Source organism: Neofelis nebulosa, chromosome X (genome assembly GCF_028018385.1).
Source record: "Neofelis nebulosa isolate mNeoNeb1 chromosome X, mNeoNeb1.pri, whole genome shotgun sequence".
NCBI classification, from domain to species: domain Eukaryota; kingdom Metazoa; phylum Chordata; class Mammalia; order Carnivora; family Felidae; genus Neofelis; species Neofelis nebulosa.
Window position 1 is genome coordinate 34212718 of NC_080800.1, and position 11367 is coordinate 34224084.

Genomic DNA, 11367 nt, shown 5'->3' on the forward strand with positions numbered 1-11367 from the left:
CTTCCATAATTGGCTATTGTAAATAATGCTACAATAAGTACAGGAGAGCAAGTATCTTTTCAAATTAGTGTTTTCATTTTCTCTGGGTAAAAACCCAGTAGTGGAATTACTGGATCATATCATAATTCTATTTTTAATTTTCTGAGGAACCTCCATACCGTTTTCCACAGTGGTTACCCCAATTTATATTCCCATCAACAGTGTAGGAGGGTTCCCTTTATTCCACATCCTCACCAACACTTGTTATTTCTTGTCTTTTTGATTCTAGCCATTCTGACAAGTGTGAGGTGGTATCTCATTGTGATTTTGATTTGCATTTCCATGATGATTATGGCTATATGTTTTCTTTGGAAATATTTCTTTTCAGTTCCTCTGCTCATTTTTTAATTGGATTATTCTTTTTGTGGATGTGTTGAGTTGTATAAGTTCTTTATATATTTTGGATATTAATTCCTTAGCAGATTTATCATTTTCCAACATCCTCTCCCATTCAGTAGTTTCCCTATTTATTGTGTTGATGGTTTTCTTCACTGTGCAAAGGCTTTTTATTTTGGTGTAGTCCCAATAGTTTTTGATTTTCCTTCCCTTGCTTGAGGAGACAAATCCATAAATATGTTGCTTAGGCTAATGTCACAGTTATTATTGCCTATATTTTCATGACCTTTTTGTTTTCAGGTCCCACACTTAGATCTTTAATCCATTTTAAGGTTTTTTTTGTATATGGTTTAAGAGAGTGGCCCAGTTTCATTCTTTTTCATGTAGCTGTCCAGTTTTCCCAATGCCATTTACTGAAGAGAATGTCTTTTTCCCATTGTATATTCTTGCATCCTTTGTTATAGATTGACCATAAAAATGTGGGTTTATTTCTGGGCTCTCTATTCTGTTCCATTGATTTATGTGTCCATTTTGTGACAGTACTATATTGTTTTATTATAGCTTTGTAGTGTATCTTGAAATTTGAGACTGTGATGCCTCTAGCTTTGTTCTTCTTTCTCATGATAGCTTTGGTTATTTTGGGTCTTTTGTGGTTCCATATAAATGTTAGGATTACATGTCCTATTTCTCTGAAAAATACTATTGGCATAGGGATTGTATTGAATCTGTAGATTGTTTTGGGTAGTATGAACATTTTAACAACGTTAATTCTTCCAGTCCATGAGCATGGTATATTTTTCCATTTGTTTGTGTCATCTTCAACTTCTTTCTTCAATGTTTTATAGTTTTCAGAGTGCAGGTCTTTCACTTCTTTGGTTACATTTATTCCTAGGTATTCTATTCTTTTTTGGTATAATTATAATTGGGATTGTTTTATTAGACCTAATGAATGAATTTGGTAAAGTTGCCAAATATGAAATCCATATACAGAAATATGTTGAATTTCTATACACTAATAATGAAGTCTCAGAAAGAAATTAAGAAAAACACTCCACTGTTTACTTTTTAATCTGTATATCTTTATATTTAAAGATTTCTCATAGAAAACATAGTTTTCATGTTTTTGATCTACCCTTATAGTCTCTGTTAATGGTACATTTAGACCACTGAATTTAAAATGATTATTGATATAGCTGGATTAATGTTTATCATATTCATTACTATTTTCTATATGCTGCCATTGCTCCTATGATTGTCTTCCACTCTTTTTCTACCTTTTGTGGTTTTAACTGAGATTTTCCATGATTTTATTTTCTCCCCTTTCTTAGCATATGTTACACTTACTTAACTTTTATTAGTGGTTGCCCTAGAGTTTGCAATATGTGTTTACATCTAATCCAATTCCTCTTTCACTGGACCACTGTAACCTCTGTAACACTACAATGGTCATGTAAGTACTTTATAATAACAAAATAATCCTAATTCCTTCCTCCCATAACTTGTAGTATTGCTGTCATTAATTTCACTAACATATAAGCATACGTAAGCATATATATACACACACATATACATATACATGCAGATAAGTATACATCATTGAATACAATGTTGGTGTTATTATATTGAACAAACTGTTATCTGTTAGATGAATTAAGAATAAGAAAAATAAAAAATATTTTATCTTCATTTATTCCTTCTTTGATACTCTTCCTATCTTTATGTAGATCTGAGTTTCTGACACATGTTATTTTCCTTCTTTCAAAGAACTTCTTTAACATTTCTTGCAGGAAAGGTCTACTGGCAACAAATTCCCTCAATCTTTGTTTGAGAAAGTTTTTATTTACCCTGTACTTCTGAAATATAATTTTTCATGGTATAAAACTCTAGATTGGTGTTTTTCTTTTGTCTCAACACTTTAAATATTTCATTTCTCTCTCTTCTTGCTCACATGGCTTCTGAGAAGTTGGATGTTAATTCTTAACTTTGTTCCTCTATTAGGTAAAATGTTTTGCGCTTCTGGCTTCCCCAGAACTTTGTCTTTATCTTTGATATTTTTTTCAATTTGAAAATGATATGCCAAGTTGTATGGTGCTGTGTTTTTTGTTTTGTTTTGTTTGTATTTATCCTGCTTGATGTTCTCTGAGCTTCCTGGATCCATGGTTTGGTGTCTGACACTAATTTGGAAAAATTCTAAGTCAAATTGTTTCAATATCTCTTTTGTTCTCTTCTCTGGGTTTTCTGGCATTACCATTACTAGTATGTTACCTTTTTTGTAGCTGTCCCACATTCCTTGGATATTCTATTCTGTTTTTAGTCTTTATTCTCTTTGACTTTTTGGTTTTCAGGCATTCCGTTGATATATCATCTGGCTCACAGATTTTTTTCTCAGTTGTGTCCAGTCTACTAATAGGCCCATCAAAGGCATTCTTCATTTCTGTAATAATGTCTTTTATCTCTTGAATTTCTTTTTGGTTCTTTTTTTAAGATTTCCATTTATCTGCTTACAATGCCCATCTGTTCTTACATGCTGTCTACTTTATCCATTAAGGCCCTTAGCATATTAATCACAGTTGTTTGAAATTCCCAGTCTAATAATTTCAAAACCTCTGTTATGTCTGGTTCTGATGCTTGCTATGTCTCTTCAAACTATTTGTTTTGCCTTTTGGTGTGTCTTATAAGTTTATTTTTTGATAGTCAGATATGATGTACCAGATAAAGGGAACTACTGTAATAGGTCTTTAGTAATGTGGTGGTGAAGTGTGGGGAAAGGGAAAGCATTCTATGACCTATGATTAGGTCAGTCTTTTAGTGAGCCTGTGCCTCTGGACTATAAACTTCACAAATATTTCTCAGTTTTTTTTCTCCCCTCCTGGGTGAGACAGGATGGCGAGAGTGTTCTGGAGTTGGGTATTTCACTTCTTCTGCTCAGTTAGGGTCTGAATTAATTCGTTTCCCTTGAGGATAGGCCTGGTTAAGAACAGCATGTTCTAGCACATTTCAAAATGGTTCCTTTTCCCCTTCCACTATCGGAAGCCTGAGGGGATTTTTCTCCAGTATTTACTTTAGGAACCTGGTTGAGCTTCTGGAGGTAAGTCTCACAATACTGTAGGGTTTCCCCCATGAGTGGGTCCCTCTAGGGTTTTTAACTCTCAGAGTTTTCAACACTGAGCCTTTAGCAATTTGTCAATTACAATTCAAATCTCCCTACCCCAGCACTGGTCCGTACAGTGGTTTCTCCAAGTTGGTCTCTGTTCTAGTAAGCTGTAAATCCCTTTATTTGCCTTTCTGTCTCCAATATTTGGGACAGTAGCTTGTCCTATATCCTTCCTTCTCTTATGGATCCAAAGAGAGGTGATTTTCCAGTCTGTTCAGGTTTTTACTTGTTAGAATTGAGTGGTGACTTCCAAGCCACTTACATGTGAAACTGGAAACCAAAAGTCCCTTGCCAGCAGAAAGTTTCTGAAAGAATTGCTAAAAAGAAGTTCTTCACACAGAAAGAAACTTGGAACTAGAAATGAAAGAGCAACCAAGTGGTAAATATCTGGGTAAATCGAATATCCTCTCCTACTGAGTTCTTTAAAATACATTTGATAACTGAAAGCAAAATTTATCACATTTTTCGATGTGTTTTGATGAGTTTTCTGATTTTTCTGATGAAGTTTTTGATATATGTATATATACTACAAAAAATGCAACTACAATATAAAGGGTAAAGGGACCTATATGGTGCTAATATCTTTCCACTTAAAATACTAAAATATTGATTCTGAATAGACTGAAAAGTTGCATATATTATAATCTATAGAACAAACATTAAAAATACTATATAGAGTAAAAAACACAAGAGAAAAAATAAAACAGAATATTAAAACATGTTCAAATAATCCAAAAAGAGGCAGAAAAAGGAAAACAAATAAAAAACAGAGGGAACAATCACAAAACAGTAAAATAGTGAGCCTAAATGCAAACATCAATAATTACACTAAGTGTAAATGTAAAAGTAAGAAATTGTCAGAATGGATGAAAAAAATAAAAAGACCTGAGTGTATGCTATCTACAAGAGACTCATTTCAAATATAATGATGTAGGTATACTAAAAGTAAAAAATATTAACTTTTATGACAATATGCAAATACTAATAAGTGGAAAGATGGAGTGACTAGTAAGAACTACAATAGACATTTTGGCAAAGTGACACAATGCTAAATCAAAGCTACTTGTCACCAATAATTCCTTAATAAATTATTTCCATTCTTTTCTTGAGAAAATTGTGATTCGTCTCACCCAGAGACTTTCCAAGCTTCTAGATGCTAAAAAGCTGCCAACCTTTAGCTGGACAGCTTTTTTGAATCTTCATGGGTTTGAAATTAGAATCTTGCTGACTGCTCTAATCTAATGCTTCCTGTAAGAACACAAGACATAACATCTTTCTCCTTCACTTTCCCAGTTAGGTGCAAGGCAATTTTCCCGACAGATCTCTATTTCCTGTAACCAGAATAGATCTTTTTGTTTTTTATTTTCATTTTATCTCCTCTGTAGTACAAAGCTTCACACGTCAAAACTATAAGAAAACTAGGTGGCCATATAACTAACATCACTTGCCTGGAGTCTCATTTGTCAGTTAAGAAACTTATAGCACTTGAGGTGGCTGGGTGGCTCAGTTGGTTAAGTGTCTGACTTCAACTCAGGTCAGGATCTCATAGCTTGTGAGTTCAAGACCTGTGTCAGGCTCGGTGCTGACAGTTCAGAGACTGGAGCCTGCTTTGGTTTCTGTGTCTCCCTCTCTCTCTCTATCTCTCTCTCTCTCTCAAAAATAAATAAGCATTAAAAATATTTTTAAAAACAAGAAACTTATGACACTTGTTGTGATGAGCACTGGGTATTATATGTAAGTGATGAATCACTAAGTTCTACACGTGAAACCAATTTTACTATATATGTTAACTAGAAATTAAATAAAAATTGAATTCAAAAATGAAAAGTTGGCCATAAGTAAGTAGATACTACACTGAAACCTTCTTTTGTAAGAATCGTTATTCAGAAGGATAATTTTCTAACATTTCTGTCATATCACACATAAAAAGTGGTAATATTTGTGATGTTGTGGGATAAGTAGGAGGACAGTGCTCATGCCCAGCAATTGGCTGGAGCCATTTAGTTCCTCTAGGATGCACTGAGCTGTCCTGAAGGCTGTAGGGAACCAACACGCTGGCACATCTATAAATCGTTTGTGGAGGCTGCAGTCAGGGGGAGGGCACTATTGTAGCATAAAATGCAGAATCTTGCCATAGCAATCCTTGTGGACTTCCCTTTTGAGTTTCCATAATCCTCGGTGTAATTGTACTTAATCTCTTTTACTTTTTAAATACTTCAAAAAATTGTAAGTAAAAGAGAACATTAAATAATGTTACACAGTGGTTTCTTCACACTTGAAAAAATCAGTACAAAGCTATGTATGCTAACTTCCCATGGGAATGATGGGCAGAGAAATGATAGGGATTTTGGACTGGTTTCCTAAATTCTGGAATATTACAGATCCTTTCTGATTTTAGTTTTCTGTTATATAATGGAGATAATAACACATATGTGATATGACTTGTGAATATTAAGATGAGACGCCTTATGAAATGTGCTTAGCATAGTGCCTGGCACATAGTGGGTACTCAATGAACACAGTTAGCTTCCTCCTCATTTTCATTCCCTAGAGTGATTTTTGCTAAAGAAATTGAAAGTGAAGAGATATGTCAGCTTTGAAGTCTCTCAGAAGGCTTTGTGGAGGGTTATGTAATGATCTTGGCCTTGAGGGGAAGCTGAGATTTGATGGGCAGTGAAAAAGAAGAAAGGCCTCCCAGGTCCTGGTAATAAGATGGCATGGAGATAATCTTTGAAGTCTCAGGCAGCCCAAGGTAGGATTAATGAATAAAGAATACTTGGTAAGTAGAAGAGATATTGATTTGGAACCTAGCCTCAAGGAAACACAATGAAAAAGTCTTACTTGTGTGGGTGTGAGAGTTGATTCAGGTTAGCCCATGACTACATGGTGAAGTAGGCAAAATTTTCCTCCAGTGCTTTTCCTAAATGACTTTGCTCTTTTCTTCTCTTTCAGCATCACTTCTTCCAAGGACTCCATTATACTACTTATGCTCAACTATCACCTATTTGGGAAGAAAGTGGGCTAAAAATATCTAAGTCATACTAAAGAGTTTCTGATCTAATAGGTTAACCCTTCTAGTTCATCAGAATTTTAAAAGAGAGTCTTGGATTGCCTTATGATTAATCAAGAGAAAAGCTCTCCAGTGATTGAATTTCCTGAGTAGGGAAGATATTTTTGATTATAGAGGCTACCCACTCAAATCATACCACAAAGATAACTTCCCACTCCATCTATGGGTGATAAGGACCCTAATTAGTAGACCTGGGTATGCACAGTCTAGACATAATCATGCCTTAATATCAACATGTTAAATGAGGCTCTAGAAGAATTTGTCTGAATTACGCCTGAGTGTCAGGGCTGAACAGTCAGGAGAAACACTACAGGGATTCCTGGATGAGCAGTTCAGGGTACAGAGAAATGGAGGAGCAAGCAAGTGAGAAAAACCAAGACCCAAAGTAACAGTATTAAATCCAAAGGGGGGCAGATACATGATTGCCAAGCATCCTCCAAGCTTTTGGAGTTAAGGGAGGTGGGGTTCAAAATAAGAACTGGCCAGGAACAGCTGTTGAGTTCAAGGGGTTATAGTGACCAGTCTATCCATGACATCCATGGCTCATGTTTCTTATTCAGAGACTGCTAGCTGTGACTGCCCACTGGAATAGTTTGAAAGGTTAAAGGCAGAGTGAGTATAAAGGATGCAGCAAAGGACCTGTGATGCTATGGGAAATTTTTAAATAACTATTAGAGAGGAATCGGTAGCTATTAAAATACAGAAGCTATGAAGCTATTAGAATACAGAAGTTATGGAACATGCATCTAGAGGAGGTAGTAAAATCACAATTTAAAGACTCATTAGACACCCATTCATTTTTAAGACGGGATTTAAGAAAAATAATGAGATCTATCTTGTGGTAGTGCTGAGATATGAGCTAAATGACCCACGAGAGGTCTCTTCAAACCCGAGAGATTCTGTTTAAACGTTAGAATCCACCTGCTGTAATGGAAATTAAATCCAATAAGCATTCTCCTCGGAAAAACATTGCTTTATATGAGCAATGCTCTATTTGCTCTTCTATTTCTTTCGTTTCATCCCTTCCAAATTAAAAACTGGCTCAAACCTATCTCCAAAGTAATTTTCTTGATATTAACCCCTAAGAACAGGATTCATAGCCTAATATACCAAGAATGGCAAATAGACTTCATTTTGATAGAGGTTTCCTGAACTTTGTGTTGAGAAATATTTTGAAGCTGCATTCAGAGGGCTCTGTCTGATTAGCAATGCCTGCCCTGCAGGAAGAAGGGATTAGAGTGTGCTTACCAGGTGTTTGCTACTCCTGCAATATAACAACCCAAGGAGTATTTATAATTAAAAGCAATAAAAAGATAATCTAATATTTTAATATTCCGAAGCATATATGATCTCACAGGTATCAATGAGATTTGGTGCAGGGTATAACGGACTCCTTCCAAGTACTGTATATGGAAATAAGGGGCTAGTTATTGTTCGAAAGAAAAGATCCAGCAGAAGAAGAAAAGGCATGCACCAAGAGTAAACTTTTTGCAAAACCACTAGCCTAAGGCTGGAACCCTAAGAAAAACATGTAGGTATGATTTAAAGAGAGGAAACAGAACTTGTATTTTTATGGCCATATAGTACACTGCTTGGCCTAATGGAGGACACATATAAAATTCTCCTAATATTGATCACAAAACTGATTTTATAGGCATAGAGCTGAACTGTTATTGTCATCCATTTCCAGAGCCACCTTGTTAATCACATAGCCATACTGCCTAAACTCGGCTGCAACCCGCCCCTTGCAATACTTAATAACTTGTATTTGACAGTCCAACCTACTCAGCTGCCTAATGGCCTTCAGGGTCCAGAAGGTAAATCTTGCTGGTAAAATCATTTCAGTTTCCTCAGGAGCTCTTTCAGGGGATTCAACCCAGAATTTCTCAGTCCCGGGGTCAACCCTCATATCCTCGCTCCACCATCTAAAATCGTGGAGACCGTATGTGGTTCTGGTGGCTATGGTCATGTGGAAGGCTCCCAGCCCAGCATGGGCCTTGCATTTTTCCATCCTCCAATCTGCTTTACCTGAGATTAGTCACAAGGGGTGTCTGTGGTAGTTGGGGGTGAGGGGCCAGGGGGAAATGAGGGGATATTGCTTGAAATATTATTGGAACTCAAAGATTTATTAAATGAATAGTTGCATGCATGAATGAATGAATGAATGGAATTTGGGGGACCACCTTAAATAATGGGAGCAAAAGTGCCTTCTAGCCTTGGAAAAAAAGGTATAGCAAGTCAGAAAAATAAAACCAGGCCACTGTAGATAAGACTGGTGCTTTCCTATCCTACTATCACCAACCATCCTCCATCTAAGACAGGAAAACTGAGATATCTTTGCACAGGAGAATTGTCTGTCAGTGGGAGAATCCCATGACCGAAAGGTTAACCTTCAAAATAACAGGGGGAAGTTTATGCAGACTTAATTTGGCAGCACTTAATCTTGGAGTTCTCCAACATGTATAGTATGGAATAAGAGGGCAATGCACAACATCATTAAAGTGTACTGCATGTTCTAACTTTGAACCTGGGCTAGGACAAATAGACTTTTTTCTCTTTAACAATATACTGGTATGTTAAGAGAAAACAATTTCTAAATCTCCAGAGCCTTTAACAACTTCATTTGAGGAAACAACTGTCCTTAGTTTTAGTGACTATAGATGAACTTGAAATTGTTTCTGAAAAAGTTGATTCTGTTTTCAATTTAATCTGTTCTGAATTGTTCGTTTTGGATTTTAAGCTATGCTGCTATTGTCACTTTTATTTTTTTAAATTTTTTTTTGATGTTTATTTATTTTTGAGAGAGACAGAGACAAAATGCGAGTGGGTTGGGGCAGAGAGAGAGAGAGAGGCACAGAATCTGAAGCAGGCTCCAGGCTCTGAGCTGTCAGCACAGAGCCCGATGCAAGGCTCATACTCACGAGCTGTGAGATCATAACCTGAGCCAAAGTCGGATGCTCAACTGACTGAGCCACCCAGGCACCCCACTATTGTCACTTTTAAAGAGAGGGAGACTTTGGTGGTGTTTGACCATCTAAGTAAATTAGTGCATAAGGTGTATGAAATTGGCTGTGTATAGGCTTCATTTAAAAAGCAACTGGGGCACCTGGGTGGCTCAGTCGGTTAAGCATCCAACTTCGGCTCGGGTCATGATCTCACAGTTCATGAGTATGAGCCTGAAGTCAGGCTCTGTGCTGACAGCTCAGAGCCTGGAGCCTGCTTCGGATTCTGTGTCTCCCTGTCTCTCTGCCCCTCCCCCACTTGCTCTGTCTCTCTCTCTCAAAAATAAATAAACATTAAAAAATTTTTAAAAAGCAACTGTGCAGAAGGCATACAGTCTTAAAAATAAGTGGTGTTTATAATCTGGCACCAGAACAAATTTTGCCTTGGCAAATGCCAATTTTGCTTTACAATTACTTGGAAAATGCTTCTGTCTTTTGTCTCCATTTCAGCTATTTATATGCAAAATATTGTTAAAAGTGAAATTAAATATGTAACAGCCTCTTCTTAGGTTTTGATTATCATTCTAACTGAAATAACTATCTTCTTGGTGAAGTTATATGGAAGAAAAGGGCATTCTCAGCTCCACCTTACTCATTATAATGGACTGCTGTCAACTGAAAAAACATACTTCATACCACCAGCCCTGCTCTACAGAGGGAGCATGTTTTGAATCTATTGCTTTAAGTAGGAGAAATATGAAATCATGTCATCTGGTAATGAGAATGAATTTTCATAGAATTCAGAATACCTGGATATTCTGTAAGGCAGGCTACGTAAGTGCCGGGAAATTAAAGCCCTCGTGTCCTAATGGATGGGAACTGGATAAGGACACCGGCTCTCAAGCCTCTCAGGTGGGATAACTCTGAGGTGCATGTCTGCGTCATGGTTAGCAAACGACTTCTGCAAAGGGTCAGACGGTAAATATTTTAGACTTTGCAGCCACATGGCCTGTGTTGCAGCTATTCAATTCTGCTGTTGCAGAGTGAAAGCAACCATAAACAATTCAGAGATGAAGGATCGCGGCTGTTACAATAAAATTTTATTTATGGATGCTGAAATTTGAATTTCACATAATTTTTATGTGACACGATTTTTGTGACTATTAAAAAACATAAAAGCCATTCTTAGCTCACAGGCTCGGTAAAACCAGGCTGCATCTGGCCCACAGGTTGTAGTGTGCCAACTCCTATTCTGCATTACCTTTTGAAGTTTCCCTCGGGATTCCACAGTGGTATCTTACTACAAAATTCACCCTTTATTGCTTGCCTTATCTTCCTTGTCTTGCTTCCGCTTTCACCTAACAGTATTCCTGGGAATAACCTCCCAAATAAGCTGCTTGAACTTGGATACTCGTCTTGAGGTCTGTTTCTGGGAGAAACAAAACTGAGACAACCAGCTTGGCTGATTCATCGCTGAATTGAACGTTCATGGCTTTGGCACCATGAAGACCCCCAGGAAGACTCCTGCCTAGGAGTATATTTAAGAAAAGGCTCTTTTCATTATATTCTCAGACCGACAGTGCAGTGCATTAAAAATGTATAACCTTTGCCATTCCAGTCTTGTGACTTGTACCCGAGATAAAACCAGGAGTGTTAACACCTGCAATGAGCCCAAGGCAGCCATTTCATCTTGGATCCATGGCTTTCAAACCCTCATGCTGGGCTTATCAGCAGTGAGGACATCAAGGTGCTTCACAGCAGCATGTGTTGGTGAGTCAGAGTCAGCTGAACCATGTAACAGTCCATAGGAATCCAGGGGTCTTGGG